This window comes from Lagenorhynchus albirostris, chromosome 19 (assembly GCF_949774975.1).
Source record: "Lagenorhynchus albirostris chromosome 19, mLagAlb1.1, whole genome shotgun sequence".
NCBI lineage: Eukaryota > Metazoa > Chordata > Mammalia > Artiodactyla > Delphinidae > Lagenorhynchus > Lagenorhynchus albirostris.
In genome coordinates this window covers 21,791,836-21,807,526 of record NC_083113.1, presented here as the reverse complement: position 1 = coordinate 21,807,526, position 15,691 = coordinate 21,791,836, and positions in this window count along the sequence as shown.

Here is a 15,691-nt window from a genome sequence, read left to right as displayed (position 1 = left end):
TCAGACCAGCCAGGGACCCACGTCACTCTGGGGTCTCCAGGGCTGACTTTCTCCATCTTGACAAAGAATGCCAGGGAAGCCCATCCTGGGGCCACTACCATGGAAACTGTGCTCCAGGCATAAAGCTCTGCTTTAATGGCCCCTCATCCATTGCACTGACTCAGCACCACCCTCCCCCACCTCCCCAGGAGAGGGAAGAGGGTAGAAAGTACAAGGTAACTGTCATTGGGTCCCCAGGCACCGCATGGCAAAGCATCAGAGGGGCTGCCCAAGTGGCAAGAGACATGATCTGCCTGTGGAACCACCCCCACTGTACGGTGGGGACAAGCAATGTGGACACCACGAGGGCGAGACCCCGATGCATCTCAGAGAATTATGTCTGTTTATTCTTTCTCAGCACTGAGCTCAATATTTAAATGAAGCATTTTTATGAACGAGCCCCACAGATCATCCTCTCTGCTGCATTAGTTCTAATTGCAGTATCGCTTAATTGCAAAGCAATAGAGTGTGTAATTTGGGAGCTGTAATGCCTGGGGAGCCAAGAATGATTTAACTGTTCTTGCAAAGTCCAGAGTTGGGAACACTGTCCTGAGGACAGCACCGAGAGTCCAGCATCTCTCTCCAGCTGCCTCATTGGACAGTTCAGCTCTCTCCACATCAGGGAGGTGGCAGAGAACAAAGATCCCTTGGATCGTACCTCATGCTACCCTTGCAGCAGAACCTCATGAAGGGATGCAAAGTTTAGGAACAGTGTGTCCACTGTATGCCTGCTGCTGGGCTGCATGAGCACCTGGGATGCCAGATGAATGTGGCTTAGTTCCTGTCTGCAGGAGAGCCAGTCCAGTGAGGGAAAACAGACATGTCAACAGAGCCACTCAGTGATGGAGATGAGCTGAAGAGGTTTCTTCACACAGAGAAGCCTAGACCTGAGTCTCCAAAAGAAAAATTTAGGTAAATAATGAGCTGTGAGACTGAGTAGGTGCTCACCAGTTCTTGCTTCTCTTGGGTGCAGTTGATTTGTTGAAAATATGCTGCTGAAGCTGCTAGCAAGGAGATAGGGGGGAAGCAGGGTAGAGAAGGGGAGAAGGCAAACAAGAATGTGATTGATGTGACTGCACATGAAAGTCCCAGACTCAGCCTGACCCATGGGAAACTCTGGAGCATAAATTACATCTTGGAGTTTGACCTGCCTCAAGGCAAAAATGCTGGTCTTTTCTTCTCCCACAGAAGTCAATCATGTCTCATGTCACACAATATTCTCTACATATATGGGAGGAGGCTCTGGTAAACAAGAGCAGCCCACAGAAGTTTGCAGGGGCCATCTGTAAGCAGAAAACAGACAGATGCTCAGGGATAGGTGCATGGAGTTGATGAAAGTGACCCAAGAGGATCAAGGTGGGCCAACACCCAGTCTGTAACATGAAGTGACTCGACTATGGCAACGAGATGTGGATGGAAGGGAGATTTGCCAAATCCAGCCTGGCCATAAAACTCCAGGCACAATTAGCCATTTATCTGCTTCCTTTCCAGTTTGTGCAAGTACTCCAACATTGTTCATCCTTTTAAGAATATTTTAGCTATTTTAGGACCTTTGCAATTCCATTCAAATTTTAAAATTAGCATGTTGGCTTCTTAAAAAAAAACTTCTGGAATCTTGATTGAATTTTTGACCATGTTGAATCTATAGGATCAAGTTGGAGAGAATTAACATCTTAACAATACTGAGTCTTCTGATCCATGAACATGGTATATCTCTCCCCATTTATGTAGGTCTCTTAATTTCTCTCAGCAGTGTTTTGTAGGTTTCAGTTTACAGCCTTTGCACTTTTTTTGCCAATCTCTAGGTGTTTCAAAATTTTAATGCTAATGTAAATTATATTATTTTAAATTTATGATTACTGCTAGTATATAGGAATACAATGTACTTGCTAGAAGTGAATAGAAATGAAGAGAAGTGCATAGAAATAATAAGAATGGACGTCCCTGTCTTGTTACTGATCTTATAGGGAAAGCACTTTGTCTTTCACCATTAAGTATGATGTTAGCAGAAGGTTTTTCATAGAAACCCATTATCAGGTTGAGAAAATATCTTCTATTCAGTTTACTGAGGATTTTTATCATGTTTGTTTGTGGATTTTATCAAATTATTTTCTACATCTATTGAGATGATTATATGATTTTCCTTTTTAGTCTGTTTAAGGTCAATTACACTAATTTATTTTCAAATGTTAAACTGCTTGCCTTCCTTAGATAAGCTCCACTTGGTCATGATGTATTCTTTATGTTTTGTTGGCTCCAATATGCTAAAATTTTGTTAAGAATTTTTGCATCTATGTTCATGAGAAATCTTAATTTGCAGTCCCCTTTTCTTGTATTGTCTTTTTCTGGGTTTGAAATTAAAGGTAATGCTGGCCTTACAGAATGAATTGGGAAGTGTTCCCTCGTCTTCATTTTCTAGAAGAGTTTGCATAGAATTGATATTATTTCTTCCCTAAATGATTGGTACAATACCCCACTAAAGCCATCAGGGCCTGGCGTTTATTTTGTGGGGAGGTTTTTAACTACAAACTTAATTTCTTTAATAGATATAAGGCTCTTTGGGTTATCTACTTTTTTTCTTGAGTAAGCTTTGGTAATTTGTGTCTTTCAAGAAATTTGTCCATTTTATCTATACTGTGGAATACTGAGTATTTTTCCACTCTGGTCACTGGGAACATGACCTATTTGGGGCCTGTATCAGTTCCAGAGATTGTTCTACCTGCTTCTTCCTGGTGGTTCTTCCAGTGGCCTCAAGTACTTTCCTCACATTCACACACTGACCAATACTCAACTAAAGACTTGAGCAAATTTTCAGGACCCTCTATCATGCTCTCTCCATCTCTTCTCTGGTATTCTTCCTGTAAATTCTAGCTACTTTGCCGCCCTGAATCCTCCACTCAGCCTTTCAACTCAGGGAAACCACTGGTCTCTGTGTGGACTCCGTCTCCCTAGAAACCCACTCCAGGCAGGAAGCTCAGGCAATCTGGCCTCACCTCATTTGTCTCCCTCTCTCATAGATCACTGCCCTGTGCTGCCTTTTATTCAATGGCAGAGAGCAGTTGTTAATCCATTTTGTCTTTTTTTTTTTTTTTTTTAATTGTTTGTGATAAGTTCAGTCCTCTTGCTCTGTCATGGTCAGAGGCAGAAGTCCATTTTGGACATTTTGAAATTGAGGTTCCTGCAGAATACCCAACTGCAGATATCTAACCAACAGTTGTAAGTAATGGGAGAGGTTGGGACCAGAGATAAATATTCGGGAGCAAGAGCATAGAGCTAGTAACTAAAACCATGAGTGCCACTGGAGAGAGTCTGTAGCAGAGGAAGGACAGTATCTTAAAGGCAAAACCCACAGAGGCAGGAACACAAAGGAGACCATGAAGTAGAGAAGTGGAAGAAAGAGAGAACTAGAAGAAAACTCATCAGAGAATGAGGTTGTGGAACCCAGGGCTTAGAGAGGTTCAAGTAACTGAAGGACTCCAAATATCCAATGCCCCAGAGACCTACACACAGGCACATACACAGAAGGGCATACACAGGCACAAAGCCACCCATGCCTTGAGTACATTCTGTGCTGTAGTTTTGTGTATGCTGTTTCCACTGATTTTGCCAATATGGCAAACTGGTCCCCTTTACCAGAGAAGATTGCAGTGGGGGTGAATGAATGAGATGGGAGGAAGTGGTATAGACCATATTTTCAAGAAGCTTGGCTGACAAGGGAAAGAGATTAGTAGCTAGAGGATGACAGGACCAAGGCCAGGGTAGAGGACACTTTCTGCTCAGTATCCAAGTCTTCAATCTGTGCTTGGGAGGAAAAGGCAATTAACAGGTAGAGCCTGAGAGGTGGAAGAAAGGATAATTGATGGAGCAAGATCCCAGACGATGGGAAGGAGAAAGGAGGGAAGAATGGGTACCAAAGCGATGAAGGTTGAAGACTAGAGAGAGAACAAGTCTGCAATCCAAGTACCACTCTTCCTGTTTGCCAAAAGAGGTTGACAAGACACAGACAGGTCACATGCTAGACTATGACAGCCTGACCACAAACCTCAGATTTGTTTCTACCAGTCCAAGCCTACAATTCTGAGACCTGTCCTCAAGGCTGGTGGCAGATGTCCCATAAATGCATGGATGCAGTGGACATCCGTGCATGGTACTCAAGACCACAGTTTAGGACTACCTTGGGGCACTCAAATGGTGTGACATACAGACACTAAAGAAATCCATTCTCCACAGCACCTGTACCTGAAGCATCAGGTTCCACATAGGAGAGGTGGGCCCACCTGATCTCTAAGAAGTAAAAGTGTATCATATTGCCCGAATATGGCAATCCAAACTGGTCCAAGCCAAAACAGAATATATGGGCTGGATTGGGCTGCAGCTGGGTCCAGGGCACAGAAGCATTAAGGCCTGTCCTCTTCTTGCTGTCTCTCAGGTCTGCCTGATGCACAGGTGGCTACACATGGTGGTGAGCCCATGGCAGCAGGTCCACCAGCTCAACAAAAGTACCGGAGTTGGCCTGGCCTGGATCATATGCTCATTGGAACAAGTCGCCAGGGCCAGAGGGACTAAATGTGCTGGTTGGGTGAGCCCAGGATGGACTCACCTTCATTGGATGCACGTGGGCTAAGAGCAAAGAACAAGTAAGCTATTCCTAGGAGGGAGGCGCATGCTGGGAGGCATAAATAACTAGTGTCCTCTACAACTAGAAATCTGAAGGGGCCTACTCCAAGGTGTCAGCTCTGGAGGGACTGCTCCAGGAATGGAAAACACAGACACAAGGAGCCATGGCCTACGCATGCATCTGTGATGGAATGTAGTCCTCGTAGGATATGCGTGAGAAGGAGAAAGAGTAAGCCACAAGCTTGGAAAACAACAACGTCATTCTAGAAACGCTGCATTTTTCAGATTGTGCATCATGTACGCTTAGAAAACAGTGGTCATTAGCTTCTCCTCAACCTCTGAGCCTGCTGCCCCTTTCATTTCACTTCAAATGAACCCATAGTCCCATCTCAAGAATTCAACTGGAACTAATTCCTTTACTAAATAAACTTCATTTGGGGGCTGACTGCCATGGATCTTGGGAGAAAATCCATCTTGCTTTTGCAGAGACCAATCTAGGTCAGCAATGCAAAAGCTTCTTTTTTAGAGAGGTGAACCTCAGCTTAGATGAAGGGCCGAGGAAGCTTCCACACTGATGGTGCAAAGTGAAGAAGAGGGAGTAATCACATGGAAGCCAGCTCAGGGGGCAAACAGAGTGCACAGCCACCTGCTGCTTCCCCTGTGCCCTGCCAGGAGAGCCCTCTGAAGCAGGGGCATCTGTGTTCCTGAGCAGGCACCAGCAACACCTCCAGGGCAGACTCAGAGCTCTCCCCACTGGCGGGGACCTGAGGCAGAAGTTCCAAAGTAGTCCCTGCAGAGGCTGTCAGTTTGATCAGGAGTAAGAGTAGAAGGGATGAACCAAACACTTAAAAATGGTTAAAATGGTAAAGTGTATGGTATGCATATTTTATCATTAAAGTAAATAAATAAAAGAGAAAAAAATAGACAGGGAAACTGAGGGCTCGGTTCTCCAGTCCCGGTGCCTCTTCAGGCAGGAGACAGCCCTGTGACAGCCAGCCCCCCAGACAGTCCCTAATGACCCCTGTCTCCTGGTATTGAGTAGTACTGGCTTGTGCAATCAGTTCATTGCAGAAATGATGATGTCCTTGGAGGGTAGGTCATAAAAGATACTTCAGCCTCTGCCTTGCTCTCTCTTGCATCATTCACTCTGGGAGAAGCCAGCTGCCATTTTGTGAAGAGACTCAAAGAGTGAGTGGAAAGGCACACAGAGCGAAGAAGCAGGGACCCCCCCCCCACCCATATCCATGAGAGCCCTCCTGGGAGCAGGTCCTCCAACCCGAGTCAGGCCTTCAGATTACCGAAGCCCTGGCTGACATCTGGACTGCAAGATGAGAAACCGTGAGCTAGAACTCCTCAGTTAAGCTACTTTCAAATTCCTGACCCACAGAAACTGAGATCATAGATGTTCTTTTAAGCCATTCAGTTTGGGGTACTCTGTTATGCAGTATTAAGTAATATAACTCCACTTCCAGTTGCAGGCTAACAAGTCTTGTCTCCTTGCTATCTGTCCCATGTTTGCAGGACTTGCTCTCCCTCAGTGCCACGACCCCTCCCTGCTGGATGGACACTTCTGGAGGGCAGGGACCAGGGTGTCATTAATGCCCTCTGCCTCTCTACATCCCCAAGTCCCCTGTGCACTGTAAATGCTCAATAAACATGTACTAGACTAACTTAAATTTCTATCTTTCTGTAGGGGAGAAACCTTGTGAGCATAGTGTTTCCTTCTCCCAGCAATCCCTTTCCGTAACTCAAAATGAGAAATGCAGCTGTTTAATTACTAGAAAACATCTCAACCCAACAAGTCAGATCTCAACAAATTTGATGTGATTCAGGGGCTGCATCTTGCAGAGACAACAGCTGCTTGCAAAAGAATCCACAAGTCAATGCAATCAATTTCAGGAAATTGTGTCCAACCAGCAACCTCAGTACCCCGAGAAGGGCCTCACTGCGGCACAGATCAGCAGCACAAGTCTGCTTAACCGTCCCTGCCAAGTCACAGGCTTCAAACAGCCCATCAATAAGGACTTAACACGTTCCCACCACCACCTGCCACACCACCAAGGTGTCAACGCAAAGCCCTTGGGAGAGATGTTGGGAGACAAATCCTCATGGGCCTCTCACATTTCTGCACATCTGGTGACAAGGGACCCTTGAACTCCAGGTTTTACCCTGCTGGTTCTTGAGCAGGAAAATTACATATGTCTTTAGCCATTGAAGAGTGTCACTGAGAGCACAGGAAAGTGTTTTGATAAAGGGTCATTGATTGATTGGGTTGGGTTTGTTGGGTTTTCTTTTCCCAAGATATACAGAAATCTCTTAAGAAAAAAGTTAAGTTCCTTGGATCGTTTTTCTTAGCAGGAGTTAAGTAAGAGTCTACAGGGCAGAGAGGGGAGGAAACCTGGTGTGCCCAAGCAGAACTAGAGAAAATTGCCCGTGACTGTGAGCCCACTGAAGTCTCCAGGACACCTGCCTGGAGGGGTTAATCAAATTTGCCCAACCTCCAAAACAAAGAGACTACTGACCAAATCACCATGTTCCTCTGCAGACACGGTAGTCTGAACCTCTTTGAGCAGTATCTTAGTCTGCTTGGGCTGCCACACAAAATACCATAGACTTGGTGGCTTAAACAACAGAAATCTTCTCACAGTTCTGGAGGCTGCAAGTCCATCATCAAGGTGTCTCCATGGTTGGGTTCTGGTGAGGACCCTCTTCCTTGGCTTCTAACTGTGTCCTCACATCGCAGCAAGAGAGGGAGCAAGCTCTCCAGTGTGTCTGCTCATAAGGGTACTAACCCCATCATGAGAGCCTCATCTAAACCCAACTGCCTCCCAAAGTTCCCATCTCCAAATACCCTCACACTGGGGATCAGGGCTTTGACATGTGAATGGGGCGGCAGGGTGTGTGTGGGGGGGTGGAATTCAGTCCATCAAGGCAGCCTGAGGTCCTGATCCCCAAGAGCTCCCAGGACACCCTCACAACTACTGATTCATCCTAGAGCACTCCTGGACCCCTCAAGCCCAGGGAACCTTGAAAACCACCTGTCACCGAGTGGGGAATAGCAACATTATCTACAGTAGGTGGCTGGTTATTCCATTTTTTAAATCTCAAGGGAGCAGGAACCCTCCTCACCTTCTCTCAACCACTCAGTGTACCCTGATGGTCAGATTGGTCAGATCATCTGAAGACATTCCTTTTTGTTTTCATCTAAACCCAATTTCCTGACTTTTTGGTCTCACTAAAAAAAAAAAAAAACAAAAAAAAACCACTTGGTTATTCTAACAATAATTTCTGCTTAAAACCCCTCTAAATTGTTTTAAAGTCAAATAGGCAGTTGGAAGAAGGAAATGTGAAGGCACCCCCATGACCAAGAGTTGTAAGACAGTCTGCCATTATAATTCAACATCAGGCAAAAGCAGTAAAGAGGTGAGATGTCACAGGAAAGGAACCTCCTCAACTTAGTGTCTGAGAATCCAGAAACTTCAGCAAAAACCAGGGACTAGAAAAGCTACCATAGCAAAGGCCAGGCTGGACTAGAGTCTTCGAGTCAACTGGGCCCGTCGTCTGTGGCAGTTCCCCCTCCGTCACAGGGTAGCGTAGTCACTCCATAGCAGAGGCTTTGACACTTGAGATTCCCAGAACCCCGGGGAGACAATGCCTCCTGATCCACTTCCTGGCCAGCTGTCTAGAAACGTTGCACCTTCACTCACACGATAACAAGCATTTCTCACGAAGGTGAAAATAACTCGGGCCCACATTCAAGACCAAAACACAAAAAAAATGACATTAAAAAAAAGCGATAGGTCAACACTCAAACTAAAACCCTAGAAGCTTTGACACAGTTGTCATCTTTCACAGTAAAGTTTTCTCACAACGGTTACAAGATATGGGGCTTAGAAAATAAAACGTGCTGGAGGGGAAGAAAGAAGAGGCTCATATCTGGGGTAGAAGCAACAAAAGCTTTCCTAAGCTCTGCTGTGTCATTTGTCCTTCTCAGCACTAGAGGACTGGAATGGCCTTTCAACTTGTCTTCGGAGTCCACCTACCATTTTATTATCTGATGAATAGGTTGGTAAAATCAAATCTGGACACCCTTCAAGGGTACAGTTTCCAGGTCCCACCTGGTGATACACTAAACAGGTTTATCCCTTCCAGTTAGCCCCTGATGAGGGTATTGATGTACTGAAAATTAACATCACTGATCTTCAACCAAGAATATGGTCAACAATGCATAATTTCTTCTGATCAATGCTGCTGATCAATGACCTAATAAAAGGGGGTAGAGAGGAAGGGCTTCCTTGGCATCAGAGTGAATTTATGTGCCTCCCATGCAGCACTTATATACCTCAGGACTGTTCTCTGCTCAGGATTCCACCTTAATAACAGATGGCTTTTCAAGCCCAATGAGAAATTTGTGCTGTGTGTTTCCAAGGAAATCATGTGTGTCTCCAGGAGGGAGAAGAAGTCAGCACCCCCTGAAGCAACCAGCCTCGGCGCAAACAGAACTTCATGCCTGCCACTGCTGGGTAAAGCAGAGTGGCCCACTGTACAGAAGAGGCAGGCACTGCTGGCCCCCACACCTGCCCCTGAGTAGTCTTTGCATACCAGTAACCAGAACCTCCATGGAGAGAAGCCCAGGGATTCACGAAGAAGGAAAACAATTGACTTCTCCCCAGTTACATCCAAGTGAGATAAGTCAAGCTCTCAAAACGCTCCACATCAGATGATATTCTAGGTCCAGGTTTTCACTGTGAAGATAAATGGGCAAATCAATCAAGTGTGTGGTCAGTCCCAAGTCTCCCCACTTTTTAACTCTTCTCTATGCCCTCGTCTCCCACCCCATCCTGACTCCTCAGTAATGGCTCAGCTACCCCTAGAGGAGTTCACCTGGTCACCTGGCAGGGTTAGCCTCAATAGGGATATTTGCATTTCAAAATAAAGCTCTTGAGAAAGCAATGCTCTGCCTAAAAGAATGACTCTCCATTGTTGGAATTCCAGGCACTCTGGTTCCCTGGGGGCAGGAGCTTGTTTGTTACCACACTGTTCGGGGTGAAAGGGTGGTATTTTATGGTGCCCCTGGAATCGCACTGCTTAGGAAGCCACCTCTCCGGCCTAAGCATGAGGTGGCCCCTCTCTGTGCCTTTCAGTTGATTTCAGACATTCAGTCATTCGTGCCTCCTTCCACAAATGCTCTCAGGGGCCGCATCCAAGCACTGTGGCTGCAGGAGATCCTGACGTGCCTGTCGGCCTCTCCTCCACAAGCGCCGGCTGTCCCTTGATAAGAAGGAGGGAAAGTTGCAGTCAAGTGGTTCCTAACCCAGATGTCATGAATAAACGTCACCAGATAGTTTCTAACGTAAAAAATAAATTGGTAGCAATTTTGCTAAGTAACTTCGGCTCCCTTTGTCTCAATTCCTACCGCTATAAACACAGAAAAGGACACTTTTCACATGAAACTCATGAGCTTATGTCTATACATCACTGCCCAGTGTCATATTATTTGCTCCTCAGGTATGAGTATCTCTTTCCATGGTAATAACAAGGTCACTGGGAAGATAATCATTTCATAGTAAAAGGAAAAAGGGACACCTCCAAAAACAAACCCGACAGGAGTGGTACTCCATCCCTCACCTTCCTCCAGGCAGCCCAGTCGGGAACAGGCCACAGTCTACCGCAAATCCTGCCAGCAGAACCGCTCCTCGCCTCCTCTCCTTACACCTCGTTAATGAGCCATCAATTTCAGAATGTCATTGACAATCACACCGCTTCCACAGGGTCTCAAACTTCTCTCTCCTTTAAACTTCTATCTTTTTAAACCACTTGACTCTGTAACTGTCCGTTCTGGCACAGAGGGTGTTGATCAAAACCAACTGTTTACAGAGAAATAATCCTAGCTTCTGGATGTCGGTGCTTTGTAGTACCACAGGCTGCAGTTCTTTGAAGTGGGCGGTAAACCGGATTTTTAAGGGGCTTGGAGGGAAATAACTCCAAGACTTGAGGAAGAAGCACCAGGCCACTGATTCAATCCTTGTGTTAGGCTGCCATCTAGTGACAGATGGGGATATCTGCTGCGGACCGTGGGCAGCGTTTACCTCCAACATCCTAAGTTGGGGGAGGGGGGAGTAAACCTATAAATAATAAATGCCAATACAACCTGTCATAGTCCAAATGGCCAGATTAATTTTCAAGCCATTCTTCTTCAAACGTCAAGAAACATCATTATATAGGAAAAGAGATTTCAAAGCAGACTCAATCGTTGTCAAAAATCTGAAGTATGCCCTATCATTGGCACCTCCAGCCACCCCTCCCTCAGGTTCTCCCAACAGTGTCAGATGGACTGAGGCCCTTCTCTTGGCTCCTATGGGCAAAGTGTGGGGGACTCCCTCACAGCCATCAATGCTCCAAAAGCCAAGGTCAGCAGGCTTTCATGTGTGTGTTGGAGATGTATCCACCATCACTACATTTAGCTCCTGGGGGTCCCCACTGAATCCCAAGACCTGAGACAAAGGAGCCACTCCACGCTCACAAAGAGGGCTGCAGCCCCCCCCACCCCCAAGTCCTGACTGCTCTGAAGACCAGCACCATGGATAAAGTGGGGCCTGGTCACCAATACTGCACTGACAGGCAGAGATGGAGCCTCATGCATGTGGGTACCGAGAAGATGGAAAACAATTGAGAGTCCAGCCTAAATGTGGAGCCACTCTCCCATTGGCAAGCTCTGCGTCCCAACTTTTCTGATGCCTGGGGCTGCTCGGAGAGCTTCTGGCCAAGTAAAGCGGCCCTCAGGACCCAGAGCACACAGAGAACCTTTCCGGGACCTGACCCCTCTAGCACCGGGTCATACAAGAGCTGCAGGGAGGCTGGTAAGAGTCCCCAGGGTTCCCTCAAGCAAGACACAAGGGCCTAGAGAGGGCTCAGGGCTTATGGGAGATAAATATTTATCAGATGATTTAAAAAGAAGGGGGTGTGTGGTCTGGGAACGTATTCTCAGTAGTTATGAAAATGTTAAGTGTGAACATGCAGGCAATCACAGTTGCCATCACAGGGAACAATGAAAGTCTTTTTCAGCTCAGAATTTCCATGTCTCAGCTGAAATTCTACATCTTTACACTCATTTTGTCCCTCTTTTTCTCTAAGCTCTTTGATTATTTATTGTATAATGGTATTTTAAAGGCCTTGTCTTTCAGTTCAAACAGCTGGGTCATCTACAGTTCTGTGGTAGTGACCATTCTTTTCTCTTGATTATGGTCACAGTTCCTGCTTCTTTGCATGTCATATATACTGGGTTGTTTTTTTTTTTCACATCTTAAGCTGTATGGTGTGTATTAAAGAACAGAAGAGAGAAGACTATCTGTCCCCTACCTCCCACAGGGCTTTGACTCAAATACAAAACCAGGTCTCTTCACTTTTCAGCCCATCCCAGTTCCAGTTTGGGGTGATTTTATATCAGCTCCTTCTCCCTCCCACTTTCCCATATTTTGGACCAGAATGGACTCACACATATATAAACACACAGCTCTTTGGCCAGAAGCCAACGACTGCTTCCCCAAAGTTGAGCCCAGGGCAGAACAGGCAAGGAGAAATAGGAGCTGCATGCACACATGCCCCATGAAGCTTGCAGTGATTTCCCTGTAAATCCTTCAAGTGCCCCAAGAATTACCCCATAAATGCAGCGAAGGAGACCTCTTAGGACCCCAAAGAGCCTCCTGTGCATTCAGATACTCCACCATGGAAACCAAAACCAAGTGTTTCTCAGTGGGATCAGCTCAGAGTGAAACTTCTTTAGGGAACTGGGCAAATCTATTAGAGATGTATTTTAGACCTTGGGGATCAAGGCAGCCTTGAAGTGTGACTTCTGGTTGTTGACTGAGAAATCTGGCTTTCAGATACTGCTATCTGACCACACATGCCAAGTGTGTTGCCAATAGCAACAGTCCTTACTATTCAGAATCCTAAATGGTCGGTCTTAAACTGACTTAGAGCGCAGTGCCGCCTCTTTGATATGGCATCCTCCCGTAAACATCAGTCCTTTGCTTCTTGTAGCCAGAGCACCCAACTACCCAGTGGGAGAGGGTTTGCCTGGCAGAAATGTCCAATGTCAGCACTCATACCTTACTGCCTAGTCTCTTCATTCTGTCAGAGTGGACAGAGGGCACTATTAAGCCTGAGGAATGACTGCTAGTGCCAGTGTGTCCAGGTCCCCACCACCACCACCACCATTCCCAGCTCCCCTTGTCAGTATACCACCTCTGGACCAGGGTATAGACCAAAGGTAAAGCAGGGCCAGGGAAGTTCATAATTTTGAGCCTGAGGGACTGTTCCAGCTTTGTAAGGATTAAGATAATGATGGCTATCATCTCTCAAACCGTGCTGTCTATGCCAGGCCATTTGAACATGGGCATCATTGCACTGGATGCTCAAAGGCACCCTAAGAAGCAGGTACTGCTGTCAACCCATTACAGACAAGGCCTTACTGTTGTAGAAAAGCGGCACAGACAGCCCTTATCCCTCTTTAATCACTTAAACACAGAAGAAAAATTTACATATATATGTGTATATATTTATGTATATATACGTATATATGTGTATATATATACATATATATATAATATATACAATAAAATGCTGACTTTAACTTGGAGGATTACAATTTTCATTGAAAACAAAGCTTTACATGTTCTCATTGCAGGTGTGCTGGTATTTCTTCAGGATCATTACCTTTTCTTACACTTAAAGGAATGGCAGAAAATCTACTAGAAATAATGTTTTTCTTTCATCCAAAAGTGGAGGAAAGGGAGTGCAGAAAAAATATTTTTCCACTGTATTGTCAGAGGCATTAGATAAATGATTTCTATGGATTTAGTTGTGTTTATTTATATGGAGGTCCTAATTTCCATAGATATGCACTTATTTAATAGTTGAGGCTTAATCTTTTTCACTTTACATATAAAACTTTTCTTGAGTACTCAACCTAACAGCCTGAATGTCTTAAAGCAGCATTCAAAAGAAACCTGTACAATTAAAGCAAAATGTTAATTGTATAATCTAAGGACATAAGGGTGTTCACTATAGAACTCTTTCCATTTTTCTGTATATTTGAAGTTTTGGACAATAAGTTGTTCAGAGATAGAGGGAAGTCACCTGCAATGGTACTAACAAATCTTGACTTCCCATGGAACTTTCACAAGGTCGCTAGTGGGAAAACAAGTGTATCCATGTTTGAAAGTTTATCACTGATAGCTATAAAAAAGAAAACGAAATTTAAGAAAGTCTTATTTTCACCGAATGAAATTTAGAAAACAGACCAAAAAAAGAATCTCTGATAAGTTCACTTACACAGCTACAGAAACTTTCAGTATATTGTTATGCTCTTTCCAATCCTTTTTGTGTATATACTATTTGGTTTTATACGTTAATATTTTGCAACCGGGCTTCCCTGGTGGCGCAGTGGTTGAGAATCTGCCTGCCAATGCAGGGGACACGGGTTCGAGCCCTCGTCTGGGAGGATCCCACATGCCGCGGAGCAACTGGGTCCGTGAGCCACAACTACTGAGCCTGCGCGTCTGGAGCCTGTGCTCCAGAGGCCGCGACAGTGAGAGGCCCGCGCACCGCGATGAAGAGTGGCCCCCGCTCACCGCAACTGGAGAAAGCCCTCATACAGAAACGAAGACCCAAACACAGCCAGAAAAAAATAAAAATAAAATTTAAAAAAATAAATTAATTAAATTAAAAAATAGTTTGCAACCTTTTCAAAACTTGTATGTAATTTGTTAAATGGCTGTATGGTATTCCATTATATGTTATATAAACATAACATACTGTAGTTCCCAAACTTAATTACTCAACAGAGTCACCTGGGAACATTCTTTGGGACCCACCTACTAAATAAGAATCTCCAGGGATGGCAAGGAATATGAATTTTTGAAGCTTACCCTGCGATTATAATGAATTTAATTAACCTACATACTTCATGTGTTTAATCCACTATTTTCAAACATCAAGTAGTTTTCAAACTGCCGCTTAAATGACAATCACAATGATAACAATACCTGTAAGGACAGATATCTCTCTGCATACATATACAATTATTTCCTGAGGACAATAAAGTGGTTTGTTCGTTTTTTAAAAAAGACTTAAGTGATCAGGGAACTATAGAGTAACTGCAGCTCTGGGAGTGCTTACCCCACCACAATCAGGGAATTCTAGGGAAGACTAGCAGTCATCCAGGGCTGCCTTGACTACTCGAGAAGGGGTCAATTGGGAGTTAAGAGTCCTAACAACCCTAGAAAAACTCTCAGAGACAGAGGTCTGCCTTCTCCCTTATCTCCATAATCACAAAGGTCCTGCTCAAAAGGGCCTCCTTGAGTATAACACTGAAATTGGCTCTTGCTGTCTTCTGCTGCTATTTAATTTAATTAAATAAATAAATTTTTTTTTTTTCTTTTTTGCGGTACGCGGGCCTCTCACTGTTGTGGCCTCTCCCGCTGCGGAGCACAGGCTCTAGACGCACAGGTCCAGCGGCCATGGCTCACGGGACCAGCCGCTCCGCAGCATGTGGGTTCTTCCCGGATCGGGGCACGAACCCGTGTCTCCTGCATCAGCAGGCGGACTCTCAACCACTGCGCCACCAGGGAAGCCCTGCTGCTATTTTAAAAAAACAGATATGGTAGTTCACATAGTATGGATCCCCAAGAGCAGTTTCTCAAACTTAGTTCCATAGACTCCTAAGTATTCTCAGGCATCTGCAAGTGCAATACGTTTTGGTTTAAATGTTGTGTTTCAATTGTGATGGTAATATACATATAAGGTAAATGCTAGACAAGTCACTCAATTTCAGGGCCTGCAGTCTTATGTTTAAGATCAAAATGGCACAAGGTCACCACCACTTAAGAAACTTAAGTCAATGTTTCTCAAACTAGGATGCGTGGACATACTCCCAGGGTTCCCTGAGAAATTTTTTTTCTTTAAAAGGAGTTTATACCATACTGAAAGTTGAGAACCACTAGCTTAGAATACAAACCATATTGCTTTTCTTTTC